The sequence below is a fragment of the Dromiciops gliroides genome, chromosome 1 (assembly GCF_019393635.1).
Source record: "Dromiciops gliroides isolate mDroGli1 chromosome 1, mDroGli1.pri, whole genome shotgun sequence".
NCBI lineage: Eukaryota > Metazoa > Chordata > Mammalia > Microbiotheria > Microbiotheriidae > Dromiciops > Dromiciops gliroides.
Genome location: NC_057861.1, coordinates 595,720,611 through 595,741,543, shown reverse-complemented (window position 1 = coordinate 595,741,543; position 20,933 = coordinate 595,720,611). Strand labels below are relative to the sequence as shown.

Genomic DNA, 20,933 nt, shown 5'->3' with positions numbered 1-20,933 from the left:
GAAGTCATAACTTAGATGTACAATGAGGTGGTTTTAAGCTTGATGTCAGGAAGAGGTTCCTAACAATTAGAATTCTAGAAAAATGGAAGGGTTGCCTTTGGAGATAATGGGTGCCCCCCCCCAACACACACACACTCACACACACACACACACACACACACTGGAAATTCCTCCAAACAGAGGATGTAGGACTCCTTGTTTCCAATGGATACTAGTGGGATTCTTCTTCTGGTATGGGTTGGACCAGAGCAGGAGTTCTTAACATGGGGTTAGTGAACTTGTGTGCAGATAGATAGATAATGATATTTCAATGTAATTGATTTCCTTTGTAATCTGATGTGTTTTATTTGATTTACTTAAAAACATTATTCTGAGAAAGGGTTCAAAGCCTTCTGTAGACTGTCAGAGGGGTCCATGACAACACAAAGTTAAAGAATTCCTGGACTAAATGATACCCAAGACTGCTTTGATTGCTAAAATCTTATCATTCTGTGTTGTGACACTTTCAGTTGCTTCTCTCCTTAATAGATAGTTGATCTGGACTGTGTGGATTAAAAAAAAAGGAAGGAAGGAAGGTTCAGATATATAGGCCATGGGTATAGGCACACGTACTCCTATGCTTAATGTTATTGAGGTTGCAAAAGTGAGAAAGCTGATTACTTAATAGTAATCTTACTTCTGTGATGCATTCCAGAAAGCTTACCTGATAGGCAGAAAGTCATTCTTATTCTGACCCACATAATTAAAGTTGAATTCCCTTACAAATGTCAGAAAGATAATATTATTAGACTTGAAAAGACAGATCATTTAGTATAATTCCATTTTACAGATGAAGAAAATGAGACCTAGAGGATTTAAGTGAATTTCTCTACATACACACAATATACACATATACATACACATACATGCATGTATAGATCTCATGCTATAATATAGACATATGATATATAAGATTATTATTATATAATATATGTAAGAGTTATATACTATAATATATGTATATGTATATTGTGTAATACATACATATACTATATATGTGTGTATGTGTGTGTGTATATATATGTGTGTATATACATATGTATGTGTGTATGTAATATTACAGAATAAGACTCTGGGCTGGAAGCTAAGCTTTTCTTCCTCAGTTGTCAAGGGTACCTGAAAGCAGACTTTCAGCCTATTAAGTTCAGACTAAGAAGACCCTGGTTTAACCCTTAGGGAATATTTGTAAATGTTTTAAACTAATTTATTGCTTTTTACCTTTTTTTCCTATTTTAAAATCTCATTTCATTATTATTTAATTTTTTCTTGTTATTTGATTTATGATGTAATGTGGATGAAGAGTTAGCCAAAATGATCAGAGTTTATTGTTCCACCTCAGCCACCTCCTGACTGTGTAACCCTAAGCAAGACACTTAACTTCTCAGTGTTCTAGGCAACTTTCTAAGAGTAGAACTTACAGACAGGTTGCCAACTTCATTGTTAAAAGGAGTTTCCACACCTGGAAGTTCCCCATACCAATGAAATCACAGAACCATATTTAATTTTCTCTCCCCCAGCCCCTCTTTCTCTTTCCTTCTGTCTGTCTCCCTACCCCCCATCCACCTCTGTCTGTCTCCATCTATTTCTCAGTTTGTCTGTCTCAGCCTCTAAACCCTGATCAATTTAATTTAACAAAAAATGTGCTACATTTGGAGTCAAAATGCCTATAATTCAAATCCTAGTTCGTTGCTTACTACTTGGGTTAATTTTCGTCTCTAGACCATAGTTCCCTACATTGTGAAATGAAGTAGGGTGGAGGGGGGGATCAGAGGGTGTACTAGATCAGCTCTTCTCAAACTTTTTCCTCTGAGAATCTTTTTATACTTTAAAAAAAATTATTGAGTATCCTCCAAAAAGCTTTTGTTTATATAGGTTATATCTATCAACATTTTCCACATTAGAAATTAAAACATATTATTATTATTATTATTTTGTGGGGCAATGGGGGTTAAGTGACTTGCCCAGGGTCACACAGCTAGTAAGTGTCAAGTGTCTGAGGCCAGATTTGAACTCAGGTACTCCTGAATCCAGGGCTGGTGCTTTATCTGCTGTACCACCTAGCTGCCCCATCTTAGTATTATTATGAAAATAGAAAGAGCCTCAGGAACCTCCCCCCCACCAAGGGTGCTTAGACTATACTTTGACTATGATCTGATGGATAAGGTACAATGTCAGGTGGTGCATATAGAAAGAGAAAGAAAGAAAGAAAGAAAGAAAGAAAGAAAGAAAGAAAGAAAGAAAGAAAGAAAGAAAGAAAGAAAGAAAGAAAGAAAGAAAGAAAGAAAGGAAGGAAGGAAGGAAGGAAGGAAGGAAGGAAGGAAGGAAGGAAGGAAGGAAGAGAAGAGAAGAGAAGAGAAGAGAAGAGAAGAGAAGAGAAGAGAAGAGAAGAGAAGAGAAGAGAGAAAATTATTGACCTGAAAGAGCTAACTGGGTCAGGGGAAGGGGGTATGGGTGGAAGAGGGAAGATGACATATGAAAATACATGATGGTTATATAGCACTTAGCAGACTGCAAAGTCTCTTTATATATCTTGTCTTTTTTGAGCCTCACAACATCCCTGGGCAGGAAGCTTTCCAGGTATTATTATGACCAATTTACTGAATAGCTCTCCACCCCCTACCCCCATCCTGTTAGCTCTGAAGAGGCCCTTTTTTTGTTTGTTTTTTGTTTTGTTTTTTGCTGGGCAATGGGGGTTAAGTGTCTTGCCCAGGGTCACACAGCCAGTAAGTGTCAAGTGTCTGAGGCCAGTTTAGAACTCAGGTCCTTCTGAATCCAGGGCCAGCCAGCGCTTTATCCACTGCACCACCTAGCTGTGCCCTGAAGAGTCCCTTTTAATGCCAGACACAGATCTCCCATTCCAGTCAAGACAGTTCCTTTGACAGAAAGGACTGCCCTCCGGGTAAAGTTGACAGCTCCACAACCCTAGGTATATCCCTGGAGTTGAAGGCTAAAGTTTTCCCCAAAAGAGTAATAAGGTCAGTCTCAAAGATAGCTCAGAACTATTTGGACACTACTGACAATTTGCTCACAGCCAGGGCTGTTTGGTCGCTATCAATGTGAGCCATTATCATATGAGGAGATCCCCAACCTAAAAACTACAGTGTCCAATCAACAAAGCTTGTATTTTTTATTATCTTACATAGGCCTGAAGATGCAAAACTGGAAGGGACCTTAGAGGCCTAGTCCAGCTAACTCCCTCTTTTTTCAGATGAGGGAAATAAGGCCCAGAAAAGTTCAAGTAAGTGGCAAATGTGACACTTGACCCAAAGTCTTCTGAGTCTAAATTCAAATTTTCTTGGCAGCAGCTAGGTAGCGCAGTGGATAAAGCACGGTCCTGGATTCGGGAGTACCTGAGTTCAAATCCAGCCTCAGACACTTGACACTTACTAGCTGTGTGACCCTGGGCAAGTCACTTAACCCTCATTGCCCCAGCTCCCCCAAAAAAATGTCTCCCTCATCACACTGCCTCATATTCAAGCATACTTATATACAATGGACTGAGAAGTTTGTGCAAGGAAGGGAGTTATATTTAAGGGGTGAAATCCCTCCACAAAATTTGAGAAAATAATTAGGAATTCTTCATTCTCTCTAGAAGTTCCTCCAAACTTCCCTATTTCTGTTGGGGTCACCACCATCCTTCTAGTCCCCCTATCCCTCATCCACTCACATGACCACCTCTCTGGTACAAACCCTCATAGTCTTAGCATATTAATAGAACTCTCTACATCTCATCTCTCTTCTTCCCAGTGCATCTTCCTCATAGCTGCCAAAACAATCTTTTCAAAGCACAGATCACACCATGGCCTGACCCTGCTCAAGGATATTTAGAGGCTCCTTATTGCCTCTAGAGGACATACAAATTCCTTAGCCAGACATGTAGAGCCCTTACCTGTTGGGTCCTAACCTAATTTTTTTAGAGGTGTTACACAACTCCCCTCTGCACAGTCTATTTTTTAATCAAACAGATCTAATTGCTATTCCCTGAATTTTGTAATCATCTTCTGCCTCTCTCCCATTTGCTGGGTGGTTTTGAATATCTGGGAAGATCTCCCTTCTTACTTCAACCTCTTAGAAACCTTAGTTTCCTTCATGATCCAAATCAAGCCACCATCACCCTAGTTCTTACTGTTATCTCTCTCCTCAAATTATGTTATATTAATTTTCCCTCTAAATGTTTCATTCTACTGGTAGGATACAAAATCCTTATGTATCTGTATTGTTTTTATCATTCTCATAAGCTCCTCAGTGCTTAGCATAGTGCTTTACTCATAAGTATTTAATAAAAAACTGCTGTTTTGGGTTTGAATTGGAGAAGGCACAAGAAAATCTACTTAACACTGATGTGAATTTCTTACATTGTCCTGCCTTTAGAATAAACCCAAATAAACAAATGTATCTCCCACCAAGACAAAACTCTACAGGGATTTTTTCCCTTAGGCTTCTTTCTCAACTCCATTCTCTAACCCTTAAGTAGAAGGAGAAAGTACAAGGAGTCAGAGTTTGAGTTCCAATCCCATCCAATAAATGTTTATTAAGGATCTTTCAGTCAGTCTTTCAAAGAGTAGGCTTGAGATGATTTGGGTAAAACTTGGGGTATATTAAAGCCCCTACTTTTTACATAAATATGATATCGGTATCTTTTCATGCAAAAACTGTCTACATTCATTGACTCTCAGTTTGTCTCTGTGGAATTCCAAATTTGCATTGAATTTAAATTCTTCAAAGGTAAGAAAAACACATCCCTGTTAAGGTTTTAAAACCAACATTAAATTCTGTTCTCTTTTGCCCTTACATTATAGTACAAAGAAGTTTTCATTAGACAATCACATCGTCTGTATCTGGCATTGCACAATTCCATTCTGTGCATGAAGATGTATTTCTTTTCTGCTGCATTATATTACACTATTTATTGAGCCATTTATCACGTAATGTGGTGCCTGGGTTCAGTTTTCTTGAAACTGCAAAATCAAATATCCATGTCTCCATATATCTGAGCTCTTAGTGTAGCTACTTTTGTAAGAGAATTGCTCCTTGGGAGTCTTGACAGACTGGGCAATCTTCCCTGCTTCTTTTCCCTGGGTGCCAGCAAGAGTTGATTGTAAATCTATAATGGAGGAGGTACTCAAATAGGAGAGTAACACCCAGAGAGTCTCTTGGCTCCTGAAATGTGCTCAATAACTATTCAGCAGTATTTTCCCTTAGCTTTTTAAGGCATTCACAAGGGGGAGGTAAATCTTTCTTTGTCTTCAGTTCCCACCCTTCTTCATAGTCAGGAATCACCTGATAAGTAAGTAGTTGCCCAAAATGCCCCCACATTTCTCTCATTCTGTCACCACAATCCCTACAAATCCACATTAGAGATTAATTTCTTTGGGTTGCCATAGAATAGTAACATCTCAGTGTTCAAAGGGACCTGAGGTCATTTTTCCATCTCACATCCAAATCTCCTTCAATGGCATCCCCAATAAACAGTCATCCAACTTCCCCACAGATCTCCAGTGACAAGACAACACATTCTCCTTCTGGAAAACTAATTACAAGGCATTTTCTTCTTTATATTGAACTGAAATATGGCTCTCTAGAACCTACATTTGTTATTTCTAGTTTTTCTCTCTGGGGCTCTCCAAAGTAAATCAATTTCCTCTTCTGCATAGCAGAATTTAGAACCACTTGAAAAGGTACTTGAAGATAGATATCAAAATTTGCTCAAGTCTTCTCTTCTCTGGGTTAACCATTCCCAATTCTTTCAGCAAATGGTATGATTTGAAGTTCCTTTATCATCCAAGTTACCTTCTTGATATGTTCCAAATTGGCAATGGCCTTCCTAAAATGTGGCAGCCAAAACTGAATATTTCAGATATGTCTAACCATAAAAGAGACCAGAGATACTCTCACCACTACCACCCCTTTTGGACAATATGCTTCAATTAGTGACTGTCCTTTCTTATAGCTAAAGTCCCACCTTTGGTGGGATTTACACCAGGAATGCAGGACTGGTTCAATATTAGGAAATCTATCAACATAATTGACCACATCAATACCAAAACCAAGCAAAATCATTTGATTATCTCAATAGATGCAGAAAAAACTTTTGACAAAATATAGCACCCATTCCTATTAGAAACACTAGAGTATAGGAATAAATAGAGCTTTCCATAAGATGATAAACAGTATGTATCTAAAACTATCAGCAAACATTATATGTAATGTGGATAGGTTAAAATCATTTCCAATAAGATCAGGGGTGAAATAAGGATGTCCATTATCACCACTAATATTTGAAATTGTACTAGAAATGTTAGCCTTATCAATAAAAGAAGAAAAAGAAATTGAAGGAATTAGAATAGGCAAGGAAGAAACAAAACTAGCATTCTTTACAGATGATATGATGATATACTTTGAGAAGTCTAAAGAATCAACTAAAAAACTACCTGAAACAATTAACAACTTTAGCAAAGTTTCAGGATATAAAATAAATTCACATAAATCATCAACATTTCTATAAATGATCAACAAAGTGCAGAAGCAAGCGATAGAAAGAGAAATTCGTTTTAAATAACTATAGACAATATAAAATATTTGGAAGTCTACCTGTGAAAGCAAACCCAGGAACTATATAATTACAATGATAAAACACTTTTCACACAAATAAAATCAGTTCTAAATAAATGGAAAAATATCAGTTGCTTATGGGTAGGCTACACCAATATAATAAAAATGGCAAAATTATTTCATAGAGCTAGAAAAAATAATAACAAAATGTATCTGGAAGAACAAAAGGTCAAGGGAATTAATGAAAAAAATGAAAGGTAAGTAGCCTAGCTGTAACAGATCTAAAACTATATTATAAAGCAGGAACCACCAAAACTATTTAGTATTGGCTAAGACACAGAGTGGTGGATCAGTGGAATAGGTTAGGCATACAAAAACACAGCAGTAAATGAATAGAGCAATCTCCTTTTTGATAAACCCAAAGACTCTAGCCTCGGGGATAAGAACTCACTATTTGACAAAAAACTCCTGGGGAAGCTGGAAAATAGTTTGGCAGAAACTAAACATAGACCAATATCTTACACTGTACACCAAAGTAAAGTCAAAATGGGTACATGATCTAGACGTAAAGGGTGATACCATAGGCAAATTAGAAAAGAAAGGAATAGTTTACTTGTCAGATCTATGGATAGGGGAAGAATTTGTGACCAAAGATGAGATAGAGAACATTATGAAATGCAAAATGGGTGATTTTGATTACATTAAATTTAAAAGGTTTTGCACAAACAAAATCAATGCAACCAAGATTAGAAGGAAAGCAGAAAACTGGGAAACAGTTTTTACAGCTAGTGCTTCAGATAAAGGCCTCATTTATAAAATATATAGAGAACTGAATTAAATTCACAAGAATATAAGTCATTCCCCAATTGAGAAATGGTCAAAAGATATGAACAGGCAGTTTTCAAATGAAGAAATTTAAGCTATCTATAGACATATGAAAAAATGTTCTCAATTACTTCTGATTAGAGAAATGCAAATTAAAACTACTCTGAGGTATCACTCCAGACCTACCCAATTGGCTAATATGACAAAAAGGGAAAATTATAAATGTTGGAGGAGATGTGGGGAAATTGGAATACTAATGCCCTGTTGGTGGAGTTGTGAATACAACCATTTTGCAGAACAATTTAGAATCATGCCCGAAAGGCTATAAAACTTCCCTTTGACCCAGCAATATCACTACTATGTGTATATCCCAAAGACATCATAAAAAAGGGAAAAGGAACCATATGTAAAAAATATATATATTTATAGCTCTTTTTGTGGTAGCAAAGAATTGGAAATTGAGGGGATGCCCATCAATTGGGGAATGGATAAACAAGTTGTAGTATGTAAATGTAATGGAATACTATTGTGCTGTAAGAAATGATGAGCAGACAGATTTCAGAAAAAACCTGGAAAGACTTACATGAATTGATGCTGAGTGAAATGAGCAGAACCAAGAGAACATTGTACACAGTAACAACAACATTGTGTGATGATAAACTGTGATAGACATCTCTTCTCAACAATACAATGTTCCAAGACAAAACCAAAAGACTCATGATGGAAAATGCTCTCCACTTCCAGAAAAAGAACTATGGAGTCTGAATGCAGATTGAAGCATACAATTTTCACTTTTGTTGTTGTTTCTTCATTCTTGTGTTTTTTTCCCTTTTATTCTGATTATTCTCTTACAATATGACTAATGTGGAAATGATTGTACATGTATAGCCTATATCAAATTGCTTCTTGTCATGGGGAGGGAGAAAAATTTGGAATTCAGAATCTTAAGATAGTGAATGATGAAAACTATCTTTACATGTAATTTGAAAAAAATACATGTCTGGAAAGAATATTGGAAATATTGGGGGAAAAATAAAGTCATTCCTACCTTTGGCAAGAAGCCTTTATCAGTTCTTAGTGCCTGATTTTAGGGCCTTCCCTCTGAGATTATTTCCAATTTATCCTGTATATATCTTTTTGTATATAGCTGTTTGTATATTGTCTCTCCTATCAGACCATAAGCTCCTTGAGAACAGTAACTGCTTTTTATTGGGGGGGAATGGGAATGGCCTTTTCTTGTATCCTTATCAATAAATAGAATGCCTGGCACATATGTAGGCACTTAATAAGTATTTATTAACCTATCATCTCATATTGAATTTATAGTCCACTAATCCTACCAAGTCTCTCTCATATAAAATGTTGTCTAGTCATATCTTTTTCCCTATCCTGCACTCAAGCAGCTGAATTTTTTGAACCCCAAAGAAGGATTTACATGTAACCCTTTGTAGTCAATTGTATTTTACTATATGTTCCAACACATTGCTCTAGTCTCCTGAAGTCTTTTTGGATTCTGATTTTTTTGTCCAATATTCTAGTCATATGACACATATGTCTATGTCACATACATATCAGTCATAGGTGCTAATCTAGGTCAAGTAAGACCCAGAGTATAAGACTTGATATCTTTTTTTAAAATGGTATAGGGCAAAGAGGATTAACAGTAAATGATATAAATAAATGATCTAAAACTTGACTCTGCAACAGTATCTCCACAAATAGAAACCAATATGGCTTCACCTTCCTAGCTTATTTGCTTCTGCTAATATTTTGTGATGTTTCAAAAATTTGACATAGTTTCTGGGTAATTTATTATTTTAATGCTAACCTGTTATTAATAAATGAGATCAGTGACACTCTCAAATGCCAAAGACCCTCATGGTGGAGGGCTCACAATTAATATGCCCTCAGAAAAGTGGGTATTCCTGAGGGTGGTAATCAACTCTAATTGGTTAAGAATTAATTAAAGAATTAATATAATAATAAGATGTGGGTTCATTCTAATGAGGGTCTTGGGAGTATATGACTTGGGTCACCCAAGTCTTGGTCAAAGAAACATCAATTTCTAAATCACTTGTCTAACAAAAGGGAGAATCTACATTTCCCCAGACCTGTCTGAGTAAACACAATGAGCAGGAATCCACCAGTTCACTTAAACTTAAAATTTCTTTTGCTATCTTTGATTAGATCTTAACCTAGGTAAGTCTCTGCCCAAGATTTCCTACACTGGTTTATTTCTGGATGAGGAAGTAGAAAAGGGGGGGGGCTTGGTCCTGTTTCAATAATTAGTTATTAAATATAGGTGAGCAAAAATCATTTCTCTTAATTTGAGACCCTTAGGCACAAGTCTATTGTCCCTATTTGGTAATCTGGAACTGATCAAGGATGCTAAGCAAGAAGCTAGAATGAGAAAATATCCCCTAGGAAGTTATGCCCTTCAGTGTTTGTATTGACCTTTCTGTATGTTCTATTCAAAACAGAAAAGAAAACAAAAACTAAAAACACTTCTGGACATAATATGATTAGACAATTAAAAATGCTGATCTGTATTTCTTTTGTGTTGGAATAAAATTTGGCTTTGCAACTGAAAAAAAATATTCATAGGAGGGCAACCAAGATTGTAAAAACTTCCAATCTATATCACTGGAGGATTAGTTAAAGGAGAAGAATGCAACATGGTACAAGGAAAGAGTCCTCACTCTGTAGTCTCAGGATATGGGTTCAAATCTTACATCTGCATGGCTCTGGGAAAATCATGGTGAATGTCTTGGATAGTTTTGCTGAACCATTCATTCTCTCTCTTTCTCTCTCTCTCTCTCTCTCTCTCTCTCTCTCTCTCTCTCTCTCTCTCTCTCTCTCTCTCATTTATTACAATGCTTGACTCCTTGGGAAGCAGGAGAGGGGTGGTGATACATTGCAAAACAAAGGTGATATCAAGACAAAAGATACCCATCAAAATTAAAAATAAAAAAGCTGTGGTTATTATTATCATTATGTTAATTACTTTATCAACTCACTTTTCTTAAGAATGAATAACCTTAAAGCATTGAACACTTCCAGATGGGAAAGGCAGAGGAGAGAAAAGGTACTGAAACATGGAAGGATACAGAAAGAGTAACTGGTCCCACCAGTGATGACCTTTGCCTACTTCCCAATTTTAATCAGGGTTGTCTCTGCCCACAAAACTCTACTCCTCAGTTCCTTAGCATCAACATGACTCTGCCCACTCTTTTCAAACAACAGGGGAGTATAATAATGATATTAATAATAATAATAAACATTTGAATAGAGTCTACTATAGGGCAGGTACTGTGCTAGGAGATTTACAATTATTATCTCATTTTATCCTCACAACAATGGGAGGTAGATGCTATTAGTATCTCCATTTTAGAGATGGGGAAACTGAGGCAAATGGTTAAGTGATTTGTCTAGGGTAACATAGGTAGTGAGTGTCTGAGGTCAAATTTGAACTCAAGTCTCCCTGACTCTAGGGCCCAGGCTATATTTGACATCTACCAGAATAGTCCACTTTGTCTTGATAAAGATTTAGGAGCAATTTTCCCCCTAAAGTACAGATCTGGCTGTGTTACTTCCTTTCTTAGTAAACTCTAGTATCTCTCTAGTACTTTTTTTGGGGGGTGGGGCAGGGCAATGAAGGTTAAGTGACTTGCCCAGAGTCACACAGCTAGTAAGTGTCAAGTGTCTGAGGTAGGATTTGAATTCAGGTCCTCCTGAATCAAGGGCCAGTGCTCCATCCACTGTGCCACCTAGCTGCCCCATCCCTACTACTTTTGAAAGCAGATATCAGTTCCTCTATTTGACATTTAAAGCTACCTAACCCAAGTCTTTTCCACCTAGCTACATGTTACTTCTCTTCATACACCAGTCAATAATGACCTTGTTACTCTACCTCCTCTTTTGTCTTCTATTCCTCATATCCAGTCTGTCCCTCATGCACAGAATGTATTCCCTATTCACCTCTTAGAATCCTTAGCTTTATTGTAGGCTCACCTCAAAATGTCCCTTATACATATTTCTTGATCCCGTATCTACTAGTACCTGCTGTACCTTCTTTTATGTTTCCATTAAAATAAATATTTAATATTAGTTAAGTGCTTTGTAAACCTGATGTTACCTCCTTTTTATGTGCATATGCCTGTATTTGTAGATTGTCTTCCTCTTCTCCCTCCATGGGCAGCTGGTGGAGCAGTGTAGAGAGCAATAGGTTTAGAATCGGGAAGAGTCATCTTCCTGAGTTCAAATCCAGCTTCAGACACTTACTAGCTGTGTGATCCTGGGCAAGTCTCTTAATGCTATTTGCTTCACTTTACTCATCTGAAAAATGAGCTGGAGAAGGAACTGGCAAACCAACCACTCCAGTATCTTTGTCAAGAAAACCCCACACAGGGTCATGTCTGGAAGACTGAACAACAACTTAGAATGTAAGCTGCAAGAGGGAAGGGACTGTTTTATTTGTCAACGCTTATCACAGTGCCTAGCACATTGTAGGCACTTTAGAAATTCTTGTTCCCTTCCCTTGTTCCCCTCTCTTTGTTTTCCCAGGACCCAACCCAGTTTTTATGGTGCTTAATAAGTGCTTATTGATGGATTGATTAGCTAATTGAATTGTTTTTTAAAGTTACAGTTAGCCTTCTTTTCTAAAGAAATGTGACTAGTTGAGATAAAATATTTTGAGGGTGCAGGAATTAGGGGGAGGGGGAGATAACTGAAAGTAATCATCAATAGCACTGGCTTTTGTTATTGTCAAGGTGAATGTCTTTGGAGTCCTTGATGGTCAGGTTTAGAAAGCACTTACAGGTCTGTAGCTTTCAAAAGAAATTGGAGGGGCAGCTAGGTGGCACAGTAGATAGAGCACCAGCCCTGGAGTCAGGAGGACCTGAGTTCAAATCAGAACTCAGACACTTAACACTTACTAGCTGTGTGACCCTGGGCAAGTCACTTAACCCCAATTGACTCACAAAAAAAAGAAAGCAAGAAATTGGGGGGCAGCTAGGTGGTGCAGTGGATAAAGCACCGGACCTGAATTCAGGAGGACCTGAGTTCAAATCCAGCCTCAGACACTTGACACTTATTAGCTGTGTGACCCTGGGCAAGTCATTTAACCCTCATTGATGCAAGGGGTGGGGGGAATTGGCTGTGGAGGCTGGATTCCATGACCTTAGGTTGGGGAGAATGGCAGGATGTTTTGCGACAGAGGGTTTCAGTGTTGAGTTTTAAGTCCACCTGCTCCATCGGATGTTAAGGCTGTCAGCAAAACAACCCAAATTGCTGACTTGAGACCCTGCATGTTTGATTATATTTATACAGCATTGCATTGTCCTAGAATTGCTTCACTTGTGCTGGGCTTGTCTCTCCAATAAGAGTATAAGTTTCATGATGGCAAGGAACATGTGCTTCTTTTGAATCTTTACCTACTCTTGTTAAATACTAGATAGTTCTAGAACTAGAAGGGGACTCAGAGGCCATCAGGAGCAATCCCCTTACTTTTTAGATGAGGAAACTGAGGCTCAGGAAAAATAAGTGACTTTCTCAAGGTCACACATGTAATAAGCCTTAGCGGCAACATTTAAACCCATGCCAATGTTCTTTCTTCTCTACTATTTTTCCACATAGAAGACTTTCAGTAGATATATGCTCAATTATATCAGACATCTAGGCAGCTGGGTAAATCAGGGGTATATCACTAGTCTAGGAGTCAAGAAGATCTGAGTTCAAATTAAATCTCAGACCCTTACTATCTATGTTTCAATTTCACTTTCCTCAACTGGAAAATGAGGATAATAATGATCCCAATCTCCAAGGTTGTTGTGAGAATAAAATAAATATTTAATATTACTAAAGTGGTTTGTAAACCTTAAATGCTAAATGTTGTTGTTGCTATTATTAGCCCCAGAGCTCCATAACTTGGTGGTAACAGAAACTGACTGGATCTCTCCCTCCCCTCCACAACCTCATTTACCCTCAGTAATGATGGTGCATCTGAGAGCTAGCAAGTTAAGGATCCACACTTTATACATAATTCTGTTCTGTTATTTATGGGTTCAAGGGTGGGGACAAGTATCCTATTCATATCTCAGGGTTTAATTCCAGTGTCACCTCCATGAAAAGCTGTTTCTTATGAGATGGACTTATAGAGATCTTTTGGTCTCTGTCTCTGTCACTTTCTTTAAATTCCTTCCTGTAGCAGCTATAACCTTAATCACTAGTTCTTTATGCTGTCTGATATAATTTTCTATCTGTATCATGTCTTTATTCTCATAGTAGATGGTAAGCCCCTTAAAGGCAGAGATGATTGCTTATGTTTCTTTTTTCTCCCTCAGAGGGCCTAGAACTAACTACCTTCTGAAAGTCATGTTGAACTTTTGCAATGAAAGTCATGGGGTTTAGAGATGGAAGGGACATTAGAAATATAGACCAGGGATTCTTAATCTCTTTTGTGTTATGGAAACCTTTGGGAGTCTAGGAAAACCATGAACTCCTTCTTAGAATAATATTTTTTAAAAGCATAAAATAAAATCCACAGATTACAAAGGAAATCAATTATATCACACTATAGTTATGAAAATCTCTCTATATATGTCTATATGCATATACAAATATATTTTATATAATATAACAAAGATAATGCATTATAGCTGTATAAACATATTTATACAAATACATAATTTATGTTATATATAAATAATATATAAATAAATAATATGTATATAAATATATGTGGATGGATGGATTTAAAACCAATTTTATAGACCCCAGGATAGAAAGCTCTGATTCTAATCCAAACTCCTCATTTTATAGATAGGTAAACTGAAGACTGGAGGGTTTGAGTAAATTACCCAACATTAAAAAGGCTTCAAGAAACAGGGGATTTGAAACCAGGTCCACAGTATCTAAATTTAGTACTACTAATTTTTCTTTGATTTTTTATTGTTCAATCATGTCCAAGTCTTCTTGATCCCATCTGGAGTTTTCTTGGCAGAGATACTGGGGTTGCTTTCCATTTCCTTTTCCAGCTCATTTGACAGAAGAGGAAACTGAGGCAAACAGTGAAGTGACTTGTCTAGGGTGATAGAGCTAGTGAGTTTCTGAGGATGAACTTGAAGATGAATCTTCTTGATCCCAGTGCTCTATCCACTGTGTCACCCTGCTGCCCCAGTATTTCTACTAGGCTATTTCTTTTCTTTATACACAAGGAAAATTAGGCCCCAAAGGTTAGATGTGTTGGACTAAATGATCACTCAGGTCTTATTCTCCCTTCTGCCCCCTCCATTTCTGACATTTCTATGATTCCTTGACCTTCAGGGCTCTAGGGTTATGCAAGGATTCCAATACTCTGTGGAAGCCTTTCTTTTTCTTTAGGCTGCCCTCTCCATTATCATAAAGTGTGGCTGTTTGGGCCTGCTTGTCCTGCCCTGGTTTGATCTTGGTTGGCTTCATTTTGACACTGTAATGAAATGGAAAGTGGAAAATAAGTAACTGGTTACATCTGAGATTGGTGGAAAGAAAGAAATGGAAAGGGGGGCCGAATGTGTTGAACTGATTGAGAGAAACTGTGATTCTCCTCTGCAGAGAGCTTTGCTTGGTGTGATTAAAACAAGATCTGCATCAGATGGCTCCTGGGGCTGTTCATCAGTATTTAAGGGAGCTCATAAATCCACCAAGGAGACAGTTCTCTGGCAAACTTCTCCTCTGTGACCTGATTGTAGCAAAAATCAAAGGCATTATCCCAAGATGTACAAAAAAAATCACTCTTAATGAGTTGGCTGGAAGAACAAAAATATTTCCCAACAACTTGCTGATCAATGAGTTTATACCCCAAGAGGACAACTGTTAGTCCTCCATAAGCTTCTCATTCAATTAATCAATCAATCAACAAGTATATACCATGTTCCTAAAATGTGCTCATCATCACAGAGATAGGCACTGTCAGGGATAGAGAAGCATAAGGCATGTTAACAGACCTCACAGAACTTGTACTGTAGGTGTATATGGTGAAAGTTATGGGGAAGTACACAGAATGATAGCAAATAGCATTTTATTCATGTGGTTTTGTTGGTGTTCAGTCATTCCACTAGTGCAGATTGAAACCTCTCCATGCCTTAGATTAGATGACGGTCCTCAAGAGCTGTGGAGGCTGAAAAAATTGGTCACTTAGTGGCCAACATTCTAAGTGTGATCATCTCCAAGCTCATCCAGGCTGGTCTTAGCACATTAAGCATGCAAGACTCCTTGGGTCTTGTTTTAATTCTTTTCTTAAGTTTCTAACCATTTGGGGGATTCCTGAGGGAATTTATTCTCATGGAATCTTAGGATTATTGATCCAAAATCAGAAGGGAACTTTGAAGCATTGGAAATAGGGAAAGATTATATGTTTTAAGTGCTAATTTGTTGTAAGAGTTCAGAGAAAAGGGAATCAAGGAAGTTTGGAGTAGCTAAAGGAAGCCTAATTTAATTTGAGATTCTGTGAACCAAATTTTGAAGGTTAGGTTGAATTAAGGTAGGTAGCAGAGAGTTACTTAAAAACAACAACAAAACTACACCTAGAAGAAATCTCAGCTGGCTCAACTCTTTGTTTTAGAAATGAGAAAACTGAGGCCCAGAAAAATTAAGTTCCTTGCCCAAGGTCACTCTGGAAGAAAGAAGTAGGAGAGGGATTAAAACCCAAATCGCCTTGCAATGGCATTGTTTCAGTGCCATTCCTCTGGTGCATTGCCAGATTGTGGCAACTCCAGAAGGCCAGAGCACAGTATTCATAGGTATAATTCCCTTCGATCTATGTGGTTTGGTGTCAGTAAGAGCTGCTACTGGAGACCGACATGCAATCCAATGGAGATAAAAAGGTAGATAAAGATAGAGATTTCTCCTTTAGAAAATGTTCATAGATGAGTGAAAGAAAGAAAAAAAAGAACATCCATTAATCATATGTTATGTGCCAAACACTGTGATAAAGGCCACGGATATTAATACAAAAGATGGCCCCTGCATTAATGGTGCTTATTTTCTAATGGGGGAGACAACACATAAAAGGGACTAGTGGTTAGAGAAGTGCCTTTTGGTCTAGGAAATTCTTGAGATAGTGAGTGGATCCAGAGGGGAGTGGATTAGCACACCTAATCCAGGAACAGTGACTGATGATTTGATCATAGTTTATGATTCCCATTAGGGTATGTGTGTGTGTGTGTGTGTGTGTGTGTGTGTATGTGTGTGTGAAATGTGGTTGTAGAGGAGATGGCCTGAGAATAAGAAGTGATGTCAAACATGGTGGCTGAGACTCTCTTGAAGTGATAATTTGGGATAGACAATCACCACAATCATGATAGCAAGGCATATATAATGTGGTGCTACAGATATCAAACAGTTCTATAGACTTCATCTCCCAATGAAAATATGAGATTAGGGTTTTCTTCCTTTTGAGTTATTACAGAGCCAGAATCCAAACTCAGGCCCTATTACTACAATTTTGGTGCTATTTCTACTACCTCAAACTACATACTTGAGCAAAGAGGTGGGGATGAGCATAACACATTCATAGTATTCTGCACATAATCTGATTGGTGTAGACAATGCATTGTGGACAGAAGTAGAAAATAAAGTTGAATGGGTAGAGAGTGATGCTCAATTATGGAAAGCTTTTAGTATTGCACCAGACTTCATGCCAGGGGACAAGAACTATTTACTTATACACTCGCTAGGTTCCCATCTGGCCCTTCTGCCCTCTGGCCATCTCTGCTTTCCAGGGGAAAATAGAAGCAGAGGGACAAGATCCTTACCAGCTTCCCATCTGGTCCTGGCCCAGATATTATTCTCACAACCTTCCTCTCTCATTTCTATTTATATACTACTGAATAGAGCTGGAAAAAAATCATAGAACCACACTGACAGGGTCCACTACAAATTTGTATTTTCTAATCTCACCTGGGTCCTCACTGCAGCAGGGCAAGCATTCTATTTCTACTTTATTTATCTGTTTTCCTACTCTCCATAATAGCAGTCACAAATGTTCTTATCTCTCCTCAAGTTTCCCATAGTATCTCATCTCCCCACTATCTCAACTGAGAATCTCACTTTCTACTTCACTGAAAAAAACTGAGACCACTCATTGAGAGCTTCCTGTCATCCCCTTCCCCTCATCTTATGTCTTCAAACATATCTCTTCTACCCCCAACCCCCAATCTCCTCCTTCACTCTGGTCTCTGATGAAGAAGTAGCCCTCCTTGCCAATGCCAAACCCTCTACATGAACTCTTGATCATATCCCTACTGTTTTCTCTAGTGGATTTCTCATGCTATCTTACTCTCTATCTTCTATCCCTCCTTATCTACTAGTTGCTTCCTTCTCCTTCCTCTGCCCTTTAAAATCTCTTCCTACCACCCCTACTAGCTCTCATCCAGTCCCTCTCTTCCTCTTCTTGAGTAAAGTCCTTGGGAAAGCCATGCTTACACTTCCTTTCTCCTCACTCGATTCTAAAACCTCTGCTTTCTGACTTAAAACTTCATCATTCAAAGAAAACCTCCCTCTCTAAAGGTACTGGAGTCAGAGGATTTGGGTCCAAATGGTGCCTTAACTCTTAACTGCTAAATTAGATTGTTCCTTTCTCAATCCTGATCCACCTTGACCTCTCTACAGAAATTTGAAACTGATGATTGCCATCTCCTGGACACTCTCTCTTCTCTAGGATTTCATGACATTGTCCCATCCTGGTTCTCCTCCTGATTACTCCTTCTCAGTTTCGGCCCAAGTCATCAGCCTCCAGATCTAATCCTTTCTCCACTGTACCACAGATGCCTCCTTAGGCTTTTTAGGCTCAAGCCTAACCAGAGATAGCTGTCATGTTCCCCACTGTGTTTTCTTCTTCCACCTAAATATGGCCCATAAATCTGAATCTAAAAAGGACCAAAATGTCACCTTGACCAATCCCTTCATTTTACAAATGAGGAAACTGAGGCCCAAGGTAGTTAAGTGACTTGTCCACAGTCATACAAGTAACTAACATATATTGTAGGTAGCCTTTGGACCCAAATCCTCCGACTCCAGTCAATGTTTTGTCTACTGTACCAAACTGCCTTCCTAGGCTTCAGTTGTTTTGTATATGATTTGAGGTCCTTATGATTTTTGTCACTCTCTTCTGAATATTCTCAAGCTTATCAATTATTTTTCCCTTAATGTGATACCCAGAATCAAACACAGTAATCCAAATGCTGTCTGATGAGAGTAGAGTATCTTTACCTCCTTACTGCTGCACACCAGGCCTCTCTAGATATAACCTAGATGTGTATTATCTTTCTTGTGTACTTTATACTTTCAATTCATATTGAATTTGCAGCCTACTATCACCCCCCAGATTTTTTGTTCCTCAGAGAGACTACCGTCTCACCACACCTCTTCCTCTTCCTTTTTGTGTCTGAGAAACTGATTACTTGAATCCAAATTGATGACATTTTATTTATCTCTATTGAATTTCATATTATTATATTTCACTCAAAGTTCTAACCTGTTAAGCCACTTTTTAATCCAAACTTAAATAATTAGCCCTGGGAACAAAAGAGTAAACACAAGCATAACATCATTTTATCTGACAAGGAGGGAAGCAGTTTGACAGAGGAAGAAAAGAAAAAGAGAAAAAGACAGTACACATACCCCATATACACACAGTTAATATCCAGGGATTGATGTTGTCAATGAGATCCAAGTGTTTTTTTGTTCCAAGCCAAAAAAAATACTAATAATAATACGAAGAAGAAAGAAAAAATAATAATCCCCTGAAGCATGCCAGATCTGTGAAAAGCTCGGCTGTATGCAGGACTTTTCTGTCTCCTAGCATAATAGAAACCTCACTCAATGAGACATCCCCCCCCCCCCACTGGAAATGTCAGTGTTGGCAGCTGACAAATTGTTCAACTCCAGATCTGATACTAATGTGACAGACAGGCCTTTCGTGCTAACAAAAAGTTTATGAGAGTCCTGGAGTCCTTGTGTACAGAATAAGTCTCAGTCTCTCTCTCTCTCTCTCTCTCTCTCTCTCTCTCTCTCTCTCTCTCTCTCTCTCTCTCTCTCCCTCTCTCCCTCTCTCCTTCTCTCCCTTGCTCCCTCTTTTTAAATAGAACACGAAGTCTGAAGGCACATTTATGTAGGGAGGATTCATCAAAATCTCTAATTAAATACATGACAGCTGGTGAATTAAAGCATTTTGTCTTAGCTCTGCCATCCTATAATACTTTATAATCCTGAGAGTCCAAAGTATGAATTAATTATAATTCTAAGAACCCTGATACCCAATTGAATGGGGAAGGAGGGGGGTTGAAGGAAAGGAATCAAATGGTGGCTTCAGATGCCTCAGAGGAAGAGATGCTGTGTGGTTAATAATAAATAAGAAGGAAAGAATTATTGCTAGATTTCAGAATTTTATTTAGGGAAGGGAGCGACCATTAAGAAGCACTTGTAGGCTTATTTATTTTTTTATTGATTGATTGATTGATTTAAGCAAGAGGCAGTGTGGAGTGGTACATAAGGAGCCAGGAAGAACTGGATTCAAGTCCTACCTTTGATATTTATTGACAATATGACCCTGCGTAATTCACTTAACACCTCAATGCACTAGGCAACCCTTGAAGACAGAAATTATTGTTATTATTGTTGATGATAATGATGATGATGTTGAAGAAGAAAAAGAAAATAGCATATAATTATATAATGCTTTACAGTTTGCAAAAAGACTTAAAAAATGTCATTGCTCTTTATCCTCACAACAACCTTGGGAGATAAGTGCCATTAATATCCCCATTTCACAGATGAGAGAAGTAAGACAGACAGAGGTTAAGTGACTTGCCCAAGGTCACACAGCTAGTATATGTCTGAGACTAAATTTTTTTTTAATTTGCATATAAGGTAGTTTATTTTTTCCGTTACATGTAAAGATAGTTCTCAACTTTTGTTTATACAAGCTTTACAATTTCAGATTTTTCTCCCTCCCTCCCCTCCCTCCCCCCTCCCCTAGACAGCAGGTAATCTGATATAGGTTATATCTATATACATATACATATAGATGTGTATATATATATATATACACACATATATATATACCCATAAAAACATTAATCCTATTTCTACATTAATCCTGTTATAAAAGAAAAAATCAGAGCAGTAATGCAAAACCTCAAAATAGAAAAAAAAAAACAACAGCACCCAAAACAAAAGAAATACTATGGTTCAATCAGCATCTATACTCCACAGTTCTTTTTTTTTCCTTGGATTTGGAGATCCTCTTCTATCATGAGTTCCCTGGAACTCTTCTGTACCATTGCATTGGTGAGAAGAATATAGTCCATCACAGTAGGTCAACATTCAATGTTGATGATACTGTGTACAATGTTCTTCTGGTTCTGCTCATCTCACTCATCATCAGCTCACGCAAGACCCTCCAGGTTTCTCTGAACTCCTCCTGCTCATCATTTCTTACAGCACAATAGTATTCCATTGTCTTCATATACCACAACTTG

The 20,933-nt window shown here is 37.8% G+C and overlaps 1 protein-coding gene and 1 long non-coding RNA gene across 21 annotated transcripts in view; one reads left to right on the top strand and one right to left on the bottom strand.

Annotated features, from left to right (window-relative positions):
• The window catches only part of LOC122735362, a 104,012-nt gene extending 84,808 nt beyond the window's left edge, over positions 1 to 19,204 (bottom strand). For both annotated transcript variants that reach the window (XR_006354126.1, XR_006354127.1), the window contains exon 1: positions 19,075 to 19,204. This is a non-coding gene — a long non-coding RNA (uncharacterized LOC122735362). The remainder of the gene's footprint in view (positions 1 to 19,074) is intronic.
• RBFOX1 (RNA binding fox-1 homolog 1) overlaps positions 1 to 20,933 on the top strand; it is a 2,803,489-nt gene that overhangs the window by 655,814 nt on the left and 2,126,742 nt on the right. The gene's annotated exons all lie outside the window — the stretch shown is intronic.